The following is a 20,957-nucleotide window of genomic DNA, read 5'->3' as shown; positions in this document are numbered from 1 at the left end:
TTGTTGGAGTGAGATGGACTCTCATTGTAGTTTTATTTGCATTTCTCTAATGGCTAATGATCGTGAGCATTTCCTCATATATCTGTTAGCTACCTGAATGTCTTCTTTAGTGATGTGCCTGTTCATATCCTTTGCCCATTTTTTAATAGCGTTCTTTGTCTTTTTGTAGTTGAATTTTTGCAGTATCGTGTAGATTTTAGAGATCAGAGATGACTGGGACTGTCATAGCTAAAAACTTTTTCCCAATCTTTAGGTAATCTTTTTACACTTTGTTGAAGTCTTTGTGTGAGCATAGGTGTCAGATACCGAAAATGTGGAAGCGGCTTTGAAACTGTGAATAGATCGAGTTGTGAAAGCAGCAGAGGACCAGGACAGCAGAGAACCTGCAGCAGCAGAACCTCGAGACCAGCACGAGAGGGTGCTGGATCCGACCAGAGCTGAGTGCCTGGGCACAGGAGGCTTCCTGGTGGAGTGGGGAACCTCCAGGCACTTATAGGTGGGGCTACAGAGCTTTGGAACACTTGCCCCAGCGGGGCAGATGCCAGTGTGAGGCCCATGAGCCAAGAGGCCAAGAGACCAGGAAGCAGAATCTGAAGAGACAATACAAGAAGTTGAGCTGCCTCAGTCTCAAACGGTATGGCCATGACCTCTGGGGTTTCAAAGGGTGGACCCATGGCCTCTGGTGTTTGTAAGGGTAGAGTTGCCACTCAGATGGTTGAGGAAAAGGGTGCGCCTACAGCCAAGGGAGCCGAGTTGCTGTCCCAGTGGGCCTGGAAGGCAGAGTTGAAGCCCAGGGTCGAGGGGTCTCCATTCAGAATCCGGAGAGTGTGGCCAATACCTAGAGGCAGGAGGGCAGGGTTATTGTGGAAATTGTCTTAGAGAATGGAGGATTATTTTTAAAGCTTTGAGGGCCAACGTAGTGTGTTCTGCGACTTACTTGGTGCCTGTTATCCCTTCTTTCCTCCAGTTTCTCCCATTCGTAATGGCAATGTCTAGCTTGTGCCTGTTCTGCCCTTGTACCTTTGGAAGCAGATAATTAGTATTCTAGATTTCACAGATGAAAAGGAATGTTTGGATTTTAGACTTGGAGTTAAGACTTTTGCTATGATATGTTGGAATAGATATGATTTGTTTGCTGCAACAATGTGATTTTTAGGGGCTCAAAGGGTGGAATGTCATGGATTGAATTGTGTCCCCCCAAAAAGTATTTATGTCAACTTGGTTAGGTCATGATCCCCAGTATTGTGCGGTTGTCCTCCATTTTGTGATTGTAATTTTATGTTGAGAGGATTAGGGTGGGATTGTAACACCACCCTTACTCAGGTCACCTCCCTGATCCAAGGTAAAGGGACTTTCTCTTGGGTGTGGTCTGCACCATCTTTCATCTCTCAGGAGATAAAAGGAAAGGGAAGCAAGCAGACAGCTGGGGACCTCATACCACCAGGAAAGCAGCACCTGGAGCAGAGCGTGTCCTTTGGTCACGGAGTCCCTTCACCTGAGAAGCTCCTCGACGAGGGGAAGATTGAGGACATGGACCTTCCTCCAGAGCTGACAGAGAAAAAGAAAGCCTTCCCCTGGAGCTGATGCCCTGAACTTGGACTTATAATCTACTAGACTGTAAGAAAATAAATTTCTCTTTGTTTAAGCCATTCACTTGTAGTATTTCTTTTATGGCAGCACTAGATGACTAAGACACATGGTGACCTAAGTTTTTGTTTCCATTATGAGTAATGATGTTGAAGATTTTTTTCTTATGCCTTTTGGGTATTAAAAAATCCTCTTTTGGGAAGAAGGCCATGTGAAGATGCATCCACAAGCCAAGGAATGTCAATAAATACTTAGGGCTACCTGAAACTGAAAGACAAGGATGATTTTTTACTAGAGCCTTCAGAGAGAACTTGGCTCTGCTGACACCCTGAATTTGGGTTCTTAGCCTCCAGCACTGTGAAAGAATAAATTTCTTATCCTATAAAAAAATAAAAATTCCTCTTCTGTGGAGAGAGCCTCTTCATTTTTAATTAACTTAACTTTTATTTTTTTAACTTTTTAAATAAACGTATTATCTTAGGATACATTTATATGTACAGAAAATTTGAGATGATACCACTGAAATTTCACAACCAGTTTCCTGTTATTAATATCTTAGATGGTACATTTGACACAATTAATGAACTAATATGGATACATTATTATTAACTGAAGTGCATATTTTATTCAGGTATCTTAGCTTTTGCTTGATTTCATTTTTCTCTTCCAGGATACATCATTATATTTAGTTGTCATGTCTCCTTAAGCTCGTCTTAACTGTGACAATCCCTCAAACTTCCCTTGTGTGTGATGGCTTAGCAATTCTGAGAAGTAGTCAGGTATTTTGAACAATGTCCCTCCAATGGGATTTGTCTGATGTTTCTCTCATGATTAGACTCGGGGTATGGGTTTGGGGAAGTAAAATGCTATTCCATCACATGATAACAACATGACTTAGCACTGTTGATGTTAATTTTGGTCACCTGGTTGAGGTAGTGTTCCCCAGGTCTTTGTTGTAAAGGTGCTCTTCCCCTCTCCTCCAACCTTCCAGGCTGATTCTTTGGAACGAAGTCACTATGAGTAGCCACATTTAAGTAGTCGGTTTTTTACCACACCTCTTTGAGCCCAGAGTACCAAAGTTATTTGGGATTCTTCTGCAAGGGACGTTAATCTATTCTTATGAAAATGGGTGGCATTTATATTCATTTATTCAAGCATTTGTTTCTATTAATATGAACTTGTGAATGTGTATTTTATACTTTGGGTTAATCTAATATTACTGTGTTTATAATGTTGCTAAAATTCTGTTAGTTTGGACATTAGGAGCTCTTTCAATGGACTCCCGTGTCGCTTTGATCTACCCCTATCATTTTGTTTTTCTTTAAAGGAGTCCCTGGCTGGAATAAAGAACTAAGTGTTCAACTAGGCAGTTTGAACCCAGGCAGAGGCACCTCAGAACACAGGTGATCTGCTTCCCAAAGGTCACAGCCTTGAAAACCCTATGGAGCAGTTCTACTCTGCACACATGGGGTTGCCACGAGTCATAATCGACTCCACAGCAACTAATAAACACGTTACTTAAAATCAATATTTATATTTACTCCCGTTAAAAGCCTAATTTAGATTTCTCCTTACAAACATGAACTGACAATTTAAATAAATGCATTTATGGTATGTGGTGTACAGTTCCAGGCAGATTCTCACTGCTTCTGCCCACCCTTCTCTTCCACTTTGTCTCTGTACATTCTTATTTCTGTCTAGATCCCGGCCACTGCAGCTGCCATTGCTTTGCTCAGCTTCACAGCTGCTTGGATGTCCCACTCCTCTCGGGCATCAAATGACGCTGCTGAGGGCAGCTGAGCACAGGAAGCTGGTGTAGTCGAAGATCACAGGCTCTTGATTCATCCAGGCTCTAGCCTAAGGGTCCTACTGATTCCTTCCTGCCAACTCTATTCGGATCATTACCCACAATCCTCACCCTTCCTGGGACCCTAAGGTCATGGTCGCTAACACCTTTACCACCACTGGGTATCTGTACCACCTCAGAGCTACTCTCTTTTCTGCAGGTTCAGTTGCATGATTCCCCACTGTGTGGTGAGCACAGTGCCCAGTCCAAGGCCCAGCATGCAAATCACAGATCAACAGTGATGTTATGATTCTTTGCCTGGGCTCCTCACATATGCCAGAAAAATAGGGAAATGTGACAAGAATATTATTTCTAAATGTTTCATACCACTGTAACACAGCAGAACTTACTTCCCAGCTTGTAAGACCTGCTGCAGGGGTGGTTTTTGTACTTGTCGATATACTGATATGTTCAGCATGGAAGGGAACTAGGTAAATAGTTTAGCCCTTTCAGTGGCTTTAAGGAAAACTATTTGTAAGTAAGCAATTGTGGTTTTTTCCACCACCCCCCATCTAGTTTTCTAGTTCTGGGCCAGATTCTGGTCTGAGGGTACAAAGATGGCACTACAATCTGTGCCTTCAAAAAGTTCACACTCTAGTGATTGAGGTGTAAGTTGAAGAATGTGATCTTTGCTCCCCAAACCATTTATTATACAAAACTCCACACGATTCTTTAATTCATGTGTGCTCTGGAATTACCAGAGTGTTTTGGGGAGAAATTCCTGGGCTCCAGTTCCAGTGATTTCATAGCCGTGAGGCCATAGAATCTGCATTCTCTTTAATTTATTTCATTTCTTGTTGGTGGTGAGAATATATACAGCGAAACATATACCAATTCCACAGTTTCTACATGTACAATTTAGTGACATGGGGAAGGCTTTCTCTCGTTGTCGGCTCTGGAGCAAGGTCCTTGTCCTCAATCTTCCCCTGGTCAAGGAGCTTCTCAGACTCAGGAACCCGGTGCCCAAAGGACGTGCTCTTCTCTTGGTGCTGCTTTCTTGGTGGTATGAGGTCCCCAACTCTCTGCTTGCTTCCCTTTCCTTTTCTCTCTTGAGAGATAAAAGGTGGTGTAGGCCACACCCCAGGGAAACTCCCTTTGCACTGGATCAGGGGTGAGTCCTGGGTAAGGGGGGTGTTATAATCCCACCCTAATCCTCTCAACATAAAATTACAATCACAAAATGGAGGACAACCACAGAATACTGGGAATCATGGCCCATCCAAATTGATACACACATTTTTGTGGGGTCATAATTCAATCCATGACATGCATTTTCCCCCTTTGATCGGAATTCTTTTATACAATCTTTGATCAAAATGTACAATATAGCTAGGCACAATCCTTTTCTTCTGGTCTCAGTGCAAAGGAGGCAGTATGTTCATGGAGGGAATTAGCCACACATTCTATTTTGTCCTCTTACTTCTAACTCTCCTTTTTCTTATGTTGCTGCAGGCAAATAAAGACCAATCCTTGTGCCTGGAGTCTTTACTTTTTACAAGCTATCTGGTGATTGTAATGCATGTAGACAGCAGAGGAGTTTGAAAAGACTTTGCTTTAGGGAATTTATTCATGGGTGGCTAAATATAATAATTATTTTTTAAATTAAATTGAGACGCTTTTTTTGAAAATTGCATGATAGACACTCAATAATATTGTTTGAGGAAAATTAACCATGTTTTTGCCTTCTAGAAATAAATCTAAAATCAAAAAAACCAAACACGTTTCTGTCAAGTCAATTCTGACATATAACTACCCTGTAGGACAGAATAGAAGTGCCCCGCAGGGTTTCCAAGGAGCAGCTGGTGGACTTGAAGTGCCAACCTCTGTTTAGGAGCCAAACTCTTAACCTCTGCACCACCAGGGCTGAAAAATAAAGCTACTACTCCCTAAGTCTTTCCTAGATACAGTCATAGAAAAACCAAAAAATTGAAAGAATAAAAAGAAAACCCATCAAATACATAGAAATAAGTCTATCAGCAAACTAATACCTTAGTTATAGATGGACTCCCCTTTAACTCTATACCCTCAGCTCTTCAAACACTGACTTGAATGGGACTTCAGTTATCATATATAAATGAAACCATAGACATAAACTGCTAAGTGAGTGCGTCCAGCTGCCTCTCTCCCCACTACACGGTTCTTAAACTTTTCCTGGTTTCTCTCTTTCTTTTCTTCTTTTGTCCCTGCTCCTCCTCCTACTTCCTTCTCTGGCTCTTCTTCCCCACACACTAGTGCAAGCCACCAGAATATCTGAATACACTGCCATGATCTGCGAGGATGAGGAACTAGTTTTCACCAGTGGAAGTGCATTTTTCTCTAGGCAGGGCTTTTTATTTAGAGCTTCCCTCCGGATTTTTATTATAGTACTTCCCTCCCCAATCTTAGATTCTATGAACTCGTGGCTTGTTTTTTTACTTCAATGTGTTGTTATCCATTACCATTCTTGTTTTTGATGCTCAAATTGTCTCAATTTGGACCAGTTCGGATCTGTTCAAGTTGGTTCCTGTGATCTTTTGACTTGCTTCCAAGAATCAAGGAGCACATTCTTCCTTTCTGGCACAAGAAGTTCCAAGCTCATCTTGTGATTTCCTTTTCCAAAATCAGTCATTTCTCCAAGGAATCTGGTTCTTTTGGTGGAGAATGGCATTCGCAACAAAGATGTAGCCACTAGGTAGCATTGCTTCTAGGCCCTGTAAATGGACATAGTGAGCAAATATTCATATTGAATTCATGAGCTTATACTGTCACTTTCAATCCCAATCCAACATGAAGGGGTTCTTCCTCCACTTTCCCTAGTCCATATTTTTATCTCTTCTCTCTCATGTTGATAACCCTGATTCCAAACAATTTTTAATACATTTACTCACGTGCTCTCTTCTAAAATACACAGAGAATTGTTTCCAAATTATTCCATCAATATGACTACCAACAACAAATCTACAAAGTTCAAAATTTCTTTGCAGATGCTTCTGACATAAGAACATATGCCTCTATGGATCACAGTCAGAGAACCGCATTTAAAATTCACATGAATATTTTCTGTGTGATTGTATTATCATTTTGACATATGGTTCAATTTAAAATTTTCTACTTCTTTTCATCAGTTGTAGTGTTTTCTTTTTCTTCTTTTTTTGAAAATGTAAAACATCACATGGTTTAAAAATTAAAACTATATAAAAAAGATAATACTTAGCAAAGTCTCACCATCATTTCTATCGCTTAAACCACACTCCCTAGATGAAAACATTTTTATTACCTTTTGGCTTGTCCTTCCTGAAAAATCAGCAAGTATTAATAATGAGTACAAACACATCTATCTTCTCCTTTCTTAAAGAAAAGATTGAATACTGTATACATTTTTTCACTTCTTGCTTTGCTTTTTTTCACATAAACTATCCTAGCAATAACTCAGCAGCAGTCCATAGAGACCCTCACATTTTGGCCACATAGAACTCCATTATGCGTATGCATGACCAGGTCATTCTTTAATGTCTTCTATGCAGTCTAACCATTTTGAAATCATTAGGCCAAGCGATCCAATTCACTTTTCAAAGGCACAAACTAGCCTTAGGAAGAAGAGGTAATTTTGAGTGCCAAAGGAATGTATGATAATAATCTCTTTGTAAGGTATGAAACTATGTGTATAATTTAAAGACCAAGTTTACATCTATTATACACATATTTAGTGTTGTGGTATTTTGTGCACATAAATGAAATAACGAGACAATACTGTAAGACAACTTGGATACACCTACCCTGTGACACAAATGGGTGTCCCTGGATATCTTGATATATTTACATGTTGGAAAAGCCCAAATCAATTTCCACTTCTCTAACACCAAATATTTATTGATCAACCCAAATCTACCTACATCAATCCAATTCTCTTCCACACTTGTTCTGACACCAGGTGCACATGCAGCATCTTCCACTGACCCTAAACTTCTGGAGCTAGGGCAGACCTCACAAGTAAAGGGCACAGACACCAGCTGCAACCTTGGGAGTCCTCGTGACCCACTCACTTCTGACCTGCTGGCTACATACTCAGAAGTTCCCTCTACCCCTTCAGGATACCAGCCATAAGCTCAGAGATGCTCATTCCCCTCACTTCTGACCTGCTGGTTCTCACTACTCCCTTGGGTTTGATAATTGACTGGAATGACTCACAGAAAGTCCTATACTTACAATTACAGTTTTAAAGCATAAAGAATACAAATGAGGAGACACATAGGGCAAGGACTGGGAAGGTTCTAAACATGGCGAGTCCTTGTCTCAAAAAGGGCTGCATTACCCTTCCATGTGCATAGACGTCTCTCATCAACAACGAAGCCTGTGGAGCTTTTCTGTTCAGAGCCTTTTCCTGAGCCTCATTTCTTAGGCATGACTGAATGAAGTTTTCCCCAACCTCTGCACCCCTCGCCCTAGGTTGCCCTACATCAGAAGGTCCTCTTTCTAGCCTTGCCAGCCCCCACTTGAGTCATCTTATAAACCCTCAAGTGTGGTCTGGAGGCCTATAGAAAACAAAGGCACCTCTATTACTCAGCAAGTTCCAAGCATTTAGAGTTATCTCAAGGAGGACTGGAGACACAGTTTTTAAGTGCTAGGCTTCTAAGCAAAAGCTCGATGATTTGAACCCACCAGCTACTCCAAGGGAGAAATGTGGGAATGGGTGTCTGTAAATATTTCCATCCTTGGAAGCCCTACTGGGCTGTTCTACCCTGTCCTATAGAGTTACTAGGAGTCAGAATCAACCTGAGAGCCAAGGGGCTTAGTGTTTTGGTTTTTTTTCCGAGTTATCTCTGAGAAACAAAGGACAAACATGAATTTCTTTGGATGGAGTTAAATCTTTACTGCACTTCAAAAAACAAATAAAAAACTGTGAAGTTTCTAGGTCATGATACATTGAGAAATTGGAATGTAATGGACATGGCCAAGCTCTCAGAAAACAGACTGGGGCTGAATAAGTTTCAGAGCCCTGTCTTGTAGCCTCAACAGCACGTGGTCGATTCTGAGTCACTGCAGATGAGGTTAGTCTGGTTTGTCAGAGTGTATACATGTTAAAGAAGGTTAATTGTTTTTTGTTGTATATCTAACAAATACATGTTTTTTGTAAGAAAAACTTACCAAAAAAGAAATCTATAAAGAAGAAAAAGAGAGTTCTCCCGCCTTCAGAACTCACTCCCCAGATAGAACACTGTGGAGACACCTTTCTACATTACACATGGGGAAGCTGTGGTGGCTTTGGAGTGTAGTAGATGCTATTTGGACAAGGCACCCCGGAAGTCCCAAGACCTGCCCTGACAATTATCTGCCCTCCCTGGGCAATGAGTAATGGGTGAAGGCAAGGAAAAGGAAAATAACACTGTTGTTTGCAGAAATTTCACCTTGGGGCAGGAAATGCTGGTAAATGAGGTCACTGTGTGATTTATGACAGAGACTTAAAGAGCTGTGCTATACGCTAAACCCAAAGTGGATTTTACCACAATTTCTTGAGATGCAAATGAAATCATAGAAGTCAATAAAAAGAGAGGTGCAGAGAGAAAGCAAGATGGATGAGTCCACTCACACAGGTCAATGGTCATCAAGTCCTGTCTGATAGAGGACTGCCTTGAGATTAGTCGTGGAAACTATGGATGCTACATGAGTATTCACACACCTCTATTGAGATGCTCATACAGGGTCCCTAGAAGTCAGAATCCATTGGACAGCAAGAGGTTTTTTCTTCTTCTTTTTGACTGAAATGATCAAGATATGAGTCAGAATCCTACCACCATTTTTTTTTTTTTTTAAAGACTTGTGGTTCCATGGTGTAATGGTGAGCACTCTGGACTTTGAATCCAGTGATCCGAGTTCAAGCCTCGGTGGAACCTTTGTGTTTCTTTTAAGTGAAGGATTGAAAAAACACCTTAAATTGTGAATGAAACTTGTTACTCCCCTTTCCGCGTCCAGCCTCTGATCCTCATTAAGGAGCTAGAAAGGTTTCCGGCCTCCAAGGAAGAAGGGCAAGCTGCTGCAGATCCCTGCTCATCTCCTGCTCCCCGTGGTCTTTTCCGCCTCGCGGCCCTGCACTCTTTTCCTCACGTCTCCTCCTCAGGAACTGAGGTCCCAGAAACCCTCAGAAAATACCTGAGGAAGGAGGAGAGACTGGAAAGAACAGAGAAGAGAATTGGAAAGAAAAAGGGAGGAAGTAGGGAATGGTAGGCCGAGGAACCGGGCGTTCACAGCAGGGGTTTCAGTTGCTGGGTGTGGACCACCTATGCTCCTTACTCAGGAGCGCCCCCATCGCTTCCTGTCCCACTGGAGAACCCGTTCCACCAATAAACCTCAAAGCTGCTTGCCTGGCATTTTGTTCTTGCAAAGTTTCCTTTCACTGTGTGGACGCGTGAAGTGGATTAAGTTTGTTGGCAAGTGAGTGGAAGCCAAGTGAAGGGCCTTTTGGACTCCCTTGGTATTGACTAGTAGGTGGTGCACCCGTGCACCCATATGCACAGCGTTTTTCCCTTTGCAGGCAGTCTGCAGGGCCTGCGGTGGAAAACTGGAATATCAAGGCATAACAATGTTTCTTTAGAGGTAAAGAGAGATCGAGACAGATAATTGGTTATATGGGTTGAAACTGGTTATCTTCGGAGAACAGGGAATGTAGAAAATGATCAGGGCACTACTGTTTTTCATTAAAAAAAACTGTTGGGCATATAATAGAGTACTTTGGTAAAAAAAAATATATACAAAATAAAAATAACTGTTATGTAGAGTGTTTTTTATTTGAATTTAAATTTTGATGTACTCCTACGTACCATCACTCTAAAGATTCTGGGGTTTGTGTCACATTCTTGAGTCCTTTCACTGTAAGATTATAAAAATGTTATTGGGACAACTTGGAAGCAAATGACCAACCATTGTTCCCCTTTTCATGAGCTGAGCAGATGGACTAATAGACTTGAAGATCCTCCCACATATAACTGTCTCTATAGCTCATGCTCTGAAGCATCAACAACTGAGAGGACTGGACGTGATTTAATGTAAACAGTCCATTAAACTCTGCAAATCTCAGCTTCCTCATCATAACTCGATAAGCCTTGCCTTCAGTGTTGGCTCAGATATAACTGGGCAAACTTCCATGCTAAGGAGAAGAGCAGCTCTCAGCTCTTACTCATCAAGGTAGCTCAGTCCATAGGCCATACAACTTCTCATTTTAAGGTCCTGCACATTGCCTAGTTTTCTTTGTATCTACCCTTGATCCACCTCTTTGCTTACTTCTTCGGTATGGGGTGGCCCCTCAGGTTGTACTGATAGATCCTTACCTGCTGTCTCCACAGCGGCCACAAGGAGGAGCCAGGACCTTTCCCCTTGGGACTATTGTTATCTCTTCAAACTCTTTCTCTGTCACTCCAGCTGCTCTGTTGCGAGGACTCTAGTTACATGGACATTAGACCACCTGATGTTTTCTCACAGGTCAATGATGCTCTGTTCTTTTCATTTTTAGTTCTTTTTTCCCTCTGGGTTTCATTTTAGATAATTTATATTCTACACTGTCCAATTAACTGATAAAGTCATTTAGTGTATTTTTCAATTCTAGAAGTTCTATTTGAGTCATAAATAATATATATGTCTTTCATTTCTCTCCTCATCAAGCTTATGCTTTCCTCCATTTTTCTGAATGAATACAGTCTGTTCATAATAGCTTTTTAAATATTTTGTCTATTCAGTCTATCAACTAGGTTATTTCTGTGTCTGTTTCTGTTGACTTTTCTCATGGTTATGGATCATATCATCTGGCAGCAGGACTCCAGTATTGGCATACCTAAAAATTTTTATTAGATGCCAGACATTATGAATTTTATGTTAAGTATTTAAAAAATATTTTTGTATAATCCTTTAAATATTTTTGGACTTTGCTCTGGGATGCCTTTAAGCTGCTTGAAAACAGTTTGATTCTTTCCAGGCTGGTTTTTAAGCTTTGTTTGGTAGGTTCAGAAAATCCTTAGTCTAAGGTTAATGTGGACACAGTGTTCAGGTATTACCCTTCTGAAGACTCTCCTTCATGCCACATGTGTTAGACGCTCTTTCCATTCAGGCTGGTGGGAACACACACTCTTAGGGGCTCAGTCTGAGCTCTGTCCTACACTTCCTGTGGTTCAGTTTCTCCAGAGAGCTCTTTCACATATATTTTGTCTGGTCTTGTAGTGGTTTAAGGTAGAAAAGTAAATGCCATCTCTGTTACTCCTATGGCCCAAAGCAGAAACTTGTACTCTTTTCCTATATTTTAACAATTAAGGGAGGAAAAACTTATCTTCGATGTTATTTCCTATCTCCCATACCTAATATTCAAGGTGTGGTGGCATAGTGCTGAAGTCCACAGTTCAGATCCACCAGGTGTTCCCTAGGAACTTTATGCAGCAGTTCTACTCTGTCCTATAGGGTCACTACGAGTAGGAATCGACTTGATGGCAATAGGTTTGGATTTTCTTTGGTATACCTAATATGTGCCATACACTATGTTATGTGTATTATTATATCATCCCATTAATTTATACAATAATTCTACGAGAGAGTTAATACGATTATTTTCATATCAGACTTGAAACATTGAAGGATTTGGGCCAAGGTCAAACAGAAGGCAAATAGTGGTGCCAGGACTGGAAGGGAGGCCTTCCCAGAGGTAGTGCCCCTAGCCACAGACCAGATCAAAGATCTTTGTAATAACCTTGGAATATCTGATATGCCTGGAACCCAGTATCTTAGGAGTTCCTAGCCACTGTGTCGATAGACTCCTTTAGGTCAGAAACTCCTCCCTCAGGGAGCCACAGCAAACTTAGACCTTAAGCTCTGACTGAGGAAAGCCCTTAAACTCTCTGCAAACCCATGTTTTCTCATTGCAAAGGCACAGAAAATGGACTTCCTTCTTAATTCAGGTATTTTATATTTGGGCAAGGAAATCTCTTGCTCTGGGGAGAAAAGTTCACAGCTCTTCTTCATCGAGCTGTATCACTCTGTAGGATGCACGGCTTGTAGTTCAATGTCGTGAACAATCACTTGGCATCTTTCACGTTTTAGCTGGTTTTCTTTGACCCTGCCCTTGTCTTCTCCCGTCTCGCAGCCCCTTACCACCCCCACCCTGGTATCTAATGGGGCCTTGCAGATCTCTCTGTGCTGTGCCCACAGTAGCCACCAGGGGGCGACATGGCCCTTCTTTCCTTTTCTCAGTTTAGAGGGTGAAGAAGGATTCCAGGTTATTTCAATTTACTAGGACACTGTGGCTCAGAAGGAGAGAGAGGTGAGCACACACCCTGGAAAGGGGTGGCAAAACGCCCACACCTGCCAACACAAGATCTAGGGTTTTCTTCTATAGTTTAATATTCAGCATTTTCAGAGAAGGAAAAATCTAAACTTATTTCTGACAGTGAGAAGATAATGTCCTATTTATTTAAATTCCTGGAGGCCCTGGATGGTAAAAACAGTCAAACCCTCAACTAGTAGCACAAAGGTTGGTGTTTCAAATCCACTCAGAGGCATCTTGGAAGACACACCTGGCAACCTGCTTCCGAAAGACCACAGCTTTGAAAACCCTATGGAGCAGTTCTACTCTGCACACAGGGGGTCGTGATGAGTAGTAATCGACTTGACAGCAATTAGCAACAACAGCATTTACAGTCTCCACGAGCATTGAAAGAGAGGGCAGCTTAAGGGACCGTCCTAATTTTCCAATCTCCTGATGCATGTCAGGTGCAAATCCGAGGCAGACGGAGAGCTAATGCTGTCTGCCCATGAAGGAGGTAAGAGAGGCCTTGAGAAAAGGGATGGGGGAAGAGGAAACTGAAGCCATCAACTCACAGGTTCTTGTCAAGCAGGCTAGCCAATTCAAATCAGCCGGACACAAGATTGAAAGAACAGAAAGTTTTCTTCACAGTTGCAAACTGGGAGATAGGCAGAGTCTCCTGACCTAAGGCTGCCAGCTCCCTGACCCAGGGCAGATTTGTTCCTCTTATAGGGAGTGACATACATATGTGCGAACAGTGAGGGGAGGATCCTCAGTCTTTCGATGCATGCTCAGTCCACATAATTTTAGAGAATTGTTTTTTGCACAGGGCTCTAAAAATACTACACATAACCCTGAAAAAATGGCGATGGCTGGCTACTGCCACCCCGGGAAGGTCATATAGTGGATAGATTCAGAGTCAGTGCACCTGCACCTTGGTCTCCTGCCAAGAGAAGACAAGAAACCTGGGAATCTGACGAATCATGGTCAAGTGCTGTAAAAGTTTTTAACAAAAATGTAGCAAGAGTAGGCATTTCTGAAAAAAAAACTATTATGGGATGGTTAATAACCCTTCCATGACTGCCTGTTTCAAAACCGGAGCCGGAAAAAAAAAGAGGCTGCTTTATGGGCCACGGATGTTGTAAAAAGGTGGGAATACTAGCATCGGTGTCAGAACCTTTCAGAATTCATGGGGGATAATGAGCAGGATCAGCCCAAAGCTGATTCCCATGAAGAGGCAGTCAGATATATCTCCACCCTCCAAACTTTTCACCAATTCTGACACCAGCCATCCGTCCCACGGCACGCTCTACTTCTCTTCTGGGGTCAATGATCTGTTCCCATGTCCACATAGAACCACATTTACAGTTTAGTGGTTACTAAGGAAGTAAAAAAAAAAAAAAACAGGGTACAATTCAGGATCAGGATCAACAGGCTGCAATTCAGGGTCAAGATCAGGAACCATGTAGGCAAGTCTCCCTTCTTCAGTGTAGGGCATCTCTCTCAGCTCCTCTCAGCCATTCAAGGATCCTCTGGGCCCCCTCAGGACAGGCTTCTCTTGGCTCTGCTGTGTATCACCATTGAGTCTGCCACTGGGCCCCTTCCAGGCCTGTCACCATGTTCAGTGTTACAGCCCTTGACCTGTGTTACAGCTCTTTTAAGAACTTCTTTACCTCTTCTCTCTCTCTCTCTCTGCTCCTTCTCTCTTCTTTCTTCCTTCTGCTTCTTCCTGTCCAAAAAACCTCTGGGGGGTTTACTGTATATATATATATATATATATATATATATATATATATATATATATATATATACAAATTCCTCATCAGTTTCAAGACATGGCCCTCCAACCAAGGCCATGAATTGAACAATCCCCTCTTGGTAGACCACAGACACTTCATTTGCATAGTAGCCTACAACTACCCCATTTGCATAGTAGCCTACAGATACTCCACTTGCATAGCCTATAGTCACTGCATTTGCGTGGTATATTGACCAATCCAGCAAGGTGCATACTAATTACAGGACAGACTGCAAGCAGCTTAGGGTCAGACAAAAAGTATCAAACATCAAGTTGTTTACAGCTTACTCAGGAAACGTCAATCAGCCTGAAAAAAAGTAACAAACCCTTTGGGGATAGAAAACTAGGGCAAATGTAATGCCTCAGGCTTTAGGGGGAAAAAAATCTCTCAAGCTGTTTTACCAAAGAACCAAGGCAAAAGGTCACTTAAAGGATCTCATGTCACCACAGGTGTGTTGGGGTGGTATCTGGGGAAGCTGCATGACAATAGATGTAGGACTTGGGAGCAAGACATCAAGCAGGACAGCTGTCACCCAAGCAAAGAAGTCCAAGGAAAGTTTAGATGTGGAAAGGGCATCTGATGAAGTGTTGCCACCAGGCTTATGATACCAATGCTATTTCTCATCTCTACAAAGAAGGCATCAAAGTGGGCTTGATGTGCTTGTTATGCATGTTGGGTATGAGTATGGAATTAGATACATACTTATTCATGTTAAAATACTCATCACTCATCGTTGTACCACCTAAAATTATCTCAAGTACTACCAGTGCTACCCATACCACATACAGGGAAACTGGCTATTGAAAAGTAAAAAAGGAGCCCCACCTGGGAGTAAAAACTTATTTGTTGTGATGGAATCTCCTAATGCAATCTCTCAGGCCAAGGGCACAAAAAACACACTAAGTCCCAAGGAAACACAGCCAATCATAGTTCTTCAGAGAATTATTAGAGAGCCTGAGGAATCTGAGGAATCTCTAGAAACTATGGCAGACACCCTCTTATTTACAGACAGAGAACATGATTCTGAGTTGAGGTCCAACTCTACCCCAAGACATGTGTCATAGGTGACACAGATGGAGCAGGTTCTTGGTCCCCCAGAGTCTGGGAAGATGTAGCTCAGAGGCGCATGAATACACTCAGGACAAGGCCACAACATGATAGCCTACTGGTGGGACATGTGAATGAGGCCCAGGGCTATATATTTCCAGAGTGATCCTACCAGAGAGTCCATTGTTATACTCTTAGGTCAATGAGGAATTCCAGGTCTTTATCCTTTTGCTAAGTTTGGTGTTCCAATCTCCAAATCCTGGCATTTTTCCTACCTTACACCTCTTTCGTTAGGTTTTTAAGCTGATTTTGGTATGTGGAATTCTCAAGCATAAAGGGAGTGCAGCTAATTTACTTCTACTTCGATTGAATTCAACTGATGTCTTCACAGGCTGGTTGGGATCCACATTCTCTTCTTTTCTTTCTTTCTGTATCTTTTTGCCTGACTGTAGGCTGAAACCCTGGTGGCGTAACGGTTAAGTGATACAGCTGCTAACCAGAAGGTCGGCAGTTTGAATCTCCCAGGAGCTCTTTGGAAACTCTAGGGAGCAGTTCTACCCTGTCCTATAGGGTCACTATGAACTGGAATCGACTCGATGGCGATGGGGTTTTTTGGGTAGGCTGCAACTCCACAGCAATATCAATATCAATTTCTCTGTGGAAAAGAATAGCTAAGCAATCTAGAAATGGGCATAAATTGCAAGACTTTAATGGAATAGAAGTCTCACAAGGAAACAAAATGCTTTGACTGTCCAGAAACTGACAACCAATCTCTGAGTGTCTTCATGTGACTTGGGGGTGTGGAATTTAATTCAACAGGAGCTGGAGTTATTGAAGCGGGAAATCTTGTGAAGAATGAATCTCTTCCTGTTCCTGAGGACTGTGGGTCCCAGGTAAATTAAAAAAATAGAAGCCCCAAAGTCATTGACTAAGTCTGGATTGAAATAATGGATAAAGTCAGAGACCACACGTCTCAATTAGTAGTTAATGAGGACTTTGAAAGAGAGTGAAAGCTGTATGTGGAGGTATTATCCACCTGTCATCTCCCATAGGCTCTGGTTCTCTGGATAGTCATGTTGTGTGGCGGCTTCTCTACTCCATGAGGGTGTTTGAACTCTTATTGGCACCTGGCCTTGGACCCTATACAGGGCCAACTTCATGGGCATGTGACCTATACACTCACAGATGGCCCTACGCTCAAAATTCTCACACTTGATTTAATGTTCTGCTGTCATCGTCTTGGAATTATTTATGATTTTAACTTTGAATATATGTTTTGTAAGTGAAATTCAATGGGAAAAGGAAGCGTATATGCAAGAAGAGAAAATGTGCACAATACATATGTCCGCTGCAGTTCCTTGCTGGCTCGTTACATACCACATTCTTGATAACCCCAGGAGCGCAGAATTAAAGAAAACTGAAAACGCATGGAGGTTCAGCAAGAATCAAAGTGAGTACAAGATGTCGAGCACAAGAGAAAGTAAAGTCAAAGCATAACAGATTCAGATGGTTAAAAAAAATTCTTTTTGGGATTTAGATACTTTATTACTTACAGAAGCAATAAAAGGAAAAATTGTCAAAGGTGCCGACCCCTCATGGCTGTCTCATCAGACAACACTAAAAGAGGGCCAGATGAGTGCAACATAATTATTAGGACACTGTTGCAGAGGAGGCAATGCCTTGCTTCAGCTAAGCTGTTTTATATCCTGTGGCAGTGCCTTAAGGAGAGCTAACTGAAAAATTCCACACCTCACTAGAAACAGGAAGGTAGATGTAAAAACTGTCTAGTGGCAGCCCCCCACAAGAAAGAGAGGCAGATGTGAAAGTGTCAAACTCCTCACAAGACCATCTATCTTATATTCCTGGGCATAGGGCAGGGTATTCCACCAAGACATGGGTTCTGACCTGCATGGCCTATGCAGATATGTAGGAGATGGCCCGAACACCATGGCAGAGTCATTTCCCTGCAAAAGGTATATCTAAAACTGACAGGGGGAGGTGAGGCCAGGATGGTGGAGTAGTCAGATGCTTCTGGTGGTCCCTCTTACAACAAAGATCCAAAAAAACAAGTGAGTCAATAATATATATGACAAGCTAAGAGCCCTGAACATCAAAGGCAAAGTTAAGAAATCAGACTGAGCAGCATGGAGAAAGAGTGACAGTCCAGAAGAAGTGAGGAGTTGCCGGACCTGACTTGGTAGACACCAGCACCCCTCAACCCTGATCCCCTGGTAGGAGCGTGGCGGGGTTGGTGGTAACATCTGAGATACATTTTCCACAGTGAGAGAGAGAGAGCGCAACCGGCAGAGTCTACTCACATCTCCAAAATCAGGGAAGAACAGCGCTCTCAGCAAAAGATAAGCGCTTGTGTCTAATTTACCCTGCGGATCAACTAGCACACCTTGGATGTGGGGCCAAGATGGCGCAGAGTATTCAGACCCTTCCGGTGATCCCTCTTACAACAAAGACCTGAAAAAACAAGTGAAACACTTATGTTTATGACAAGCTAGCAGCCCTGAACATCAAAGTCAAAGAAATCAGACTGAGTGGCAGGGGGAGGGAGATATGATTCAGAAGCGAAGAGGAGTTGTCGGACCTGAATTGCCTGGAAGCCTCAGGTACCATTCCTGGAAGTGACTGCAGCAGGCTGGTGGTAGCATTCAGCTACAGCTTCCCCAGGGAGAAACAGCCAGCCACAAAGCTTACTCACACCTCCAGAACCAGAGAAGAATGGTGCTTTCAGCAAAAGCTAAGTACTAAAGAAATAAAGGGCATCTAGATTGGTAAGGAAGAAGTAAAAGTATCTCTATTTGCAGGTGACATGATCGTATATGCAGAAAACCCTAAAAAATCCTCAACAAAACTACTGAAACTAATAGTTCAGCAGAGTATCAGAATACTAGATAAACATACACAAATCAGTTGGATTCCTCTATACCAACAGAAAGAACATCGAAGAGGAAATCACCAAAACAATACCATTTACATTGGCCCCAGGAAAATAAAATACTTAAGAATAAATCTTACCAGAGATGTAGAAGACCTATACAAGGAAAACTACAAGACACTACTGCAAGAAACCAAAAGACACCTATAGAATTGGAAAAAAATACCTTGCTCATGGATAGGAAGACTTAACATTGTAAAAATATCCATTCTACCAAAGCAATGTATAGATACAATATTTCCAATTCAAATTCCAAAGACATTTTTTAATGAGATGGAGAAACAAATCACCAACTTCATATGGAAGAGAAAGACGCCCTGGATAAGTAATGCATTGCTGAAAAAGAAGAACAAAGTGGGAGGCCTCATTCTACCCAATTTCAGAACCTATTATACGGCCACAGTAGTTAAAACAGACTGCTACTAGTACAACAACAGATACATAGAACAATGGAACAGAATTGAGAATCGAGACATAATTCCATCTACCTATGAGCAGCTGATGTTTGACAAAGGTCCAAAGTCAGTTAAATGTGGAAAAGACAGTCTCTTTAACAAACGGGACTGGCATAACTGGATACGCATCTGCTAAAAAATGGAAACGAAACCCATACCTCACACCATACACAAAAATGAACTCAAACTGGATCAAAGACCAAACTATAAAATCTAAAACAATAAAGATCATGGAAGAAAAATTAGGGACTATGCTAGGAGCCCTAATACATGGCATAAACAGTATACAAAACATTATTAACAATGTACAAACACCAGAAGGGAAAGTAGATAACTGGGAGCCCCTAAAAATCAAACATCTATGCTCATCCAAAGACTTCACTAAAAAGAGTAAAAAGATTACCTACAGACATGGAAAAAGTTTTTAGCTATGACATTCCTGATCAGCATCTGATCTGATCTCTAAAAATCTACACGATACCGTAAAAACTGAACTACAAAAAGACCAATAAGCCAATTAAAAAATGAGCAAAGGATACAAACAGGCATGTCACTAAAGAAGACATTCAGGTAGCTAACAGATACATGAGGAAATGCGATCATTAGCCGTTAGAGAAATGCAATTTGAAATTATAATGAGATTCCATCTGACCCCAACGAGGCTGGCATTAATCTAAAAAACACACAATAATAAATGCTGGAGAGGTTGTGGAGAGACTGGAACATTTATACACTGCTGGTGGGAATGGAAAATGGTATAAGCACTTTGGAAATCAATTTGGCGCTTCCTTAAAAAAACTGGAAATAAGACTACCATAGAATCCAACAATCCTACTTCTTGGAATATATCTAGAGAAATAAGAGCCTTTACATGAACAGATATATGCACACCCATGTTCATTGCAGCACTGTTTACAATAGCAGAAAGATGAAAGCAACCAAGATGCCCATCAACGGATGAATGGATTAATAAATTATGGTACATTCGCACAATGGAGTACTATGCATCCACAAGAACAATGATGAATCCGTGAAACACTTCATAATGTGGAGGAATCAGGAAGACATTATGCCGACTGAAATTAGTTGCAAAAGGAAAATATTGTATGAGTCCACTATTATGAGAACTCAAGAAAAAGTTTGAACACACAAGAAAATATTCTTTGACAGTTACAATAGTGGGGAGGGAAGGAGGGAAGGAGAGGGGTATTAACTAATTAGATAGTGGACAAGAACTATTTTAGGTAAAGAGAAAGACAAACACAACAAACAAGGGGTTAGCATCACTGCATTACACCAAAAGCAAAGAATTTCCTGAATAAACTGAACACTTTGAAGGCCAGCATAGCAGGGGTAGGAGTATGGGCCATGGTTTCAGGGGACATGTAGGTCAATTGACATAATAATATCTATTAAGAAAATATTCTGCATCCCACTTTGAAGAGTGGAGTCTGGGGTGTTAAACACTAGCAAGGGGCCATCTAAGATGCGTCAATTGGTCTCAACCAACCCGGAGCAAAGGAGAATGAAGAACACGAAACACACAAGGTAATTATGAGCCCCAGAGACAGAAAGGGCCAGATAAACCAGAGACTACATCAGCCTGAGACCAGAAGAACTAGATGGTGCCCGGCTACAACCGACGACTGCCCTGACAGGGAACAGAACAGAGAAACCCTGAGGGAGCAGGACAGCACTGGGATGCAGACCTAAAATTCTCATAGAAAGACCAGACTGAATGGTCTGACTCAGACTAGAAGGACCCCGGAGGTCATGGTCCCCAGACCTTCTGTTAGCCCAAGACGGGAACCATTCCCAAAGCCAACTCTTTGGACAGGGATTGGATTGGACTATGGGATAGAAAATGATGCTGGTGAGGAGTGAGCTTCTTCAATCAAGTAGACGCATGAGACTATGTGGGCAGCTCCTGTCTAGATGGGAGATGAGAGGGCAGAGGGGTCATAAATTGGCCCAATGGACGCAAAAATAGACAGTAGAGAGGAGTGTGCAGACTCATGAG

The 20,957-nt window shown here is 41.9% G+C and overlaps 1 non-coding gene across 1 annotated transcript; it reads left to right on the top strand.

Annotated features, from left to right (window-relative positions):
* Positions 1 to 9,231: 9,231 nt before the first annotated feature.
* TRNAQ-UUG (transfer RNA glutamine (anticodon UUG)) lies at positions 9,232 to 9,303 on the top strand. Its single transcript has one exon. It is a non-coding gene; the product is annotated as a tRNA-Gln (tRNA).
* Positions 9,304 to 20,957: the final 11,654 nt, after the last annotated feature.

The sequence above is a fragment of the Loxodonta africana genome, chromosome 3 (assembly GCF_030014295.1).
Source record: "Loxodonta africana isolate mLoxAfr1 chromosome 3, mLoxAfr1.hap2, whole genome shotgun sequence".
NCBI classification, from domain to species: Eukaryota; Metazoa; Chordata; class Mammalia; order Proboscidea; family Elephantidae; genus Loxodonta; species Loxodonta africana.
This window is presented reverse-complemented; position numbering and strand designations above follow the sequence as displayed.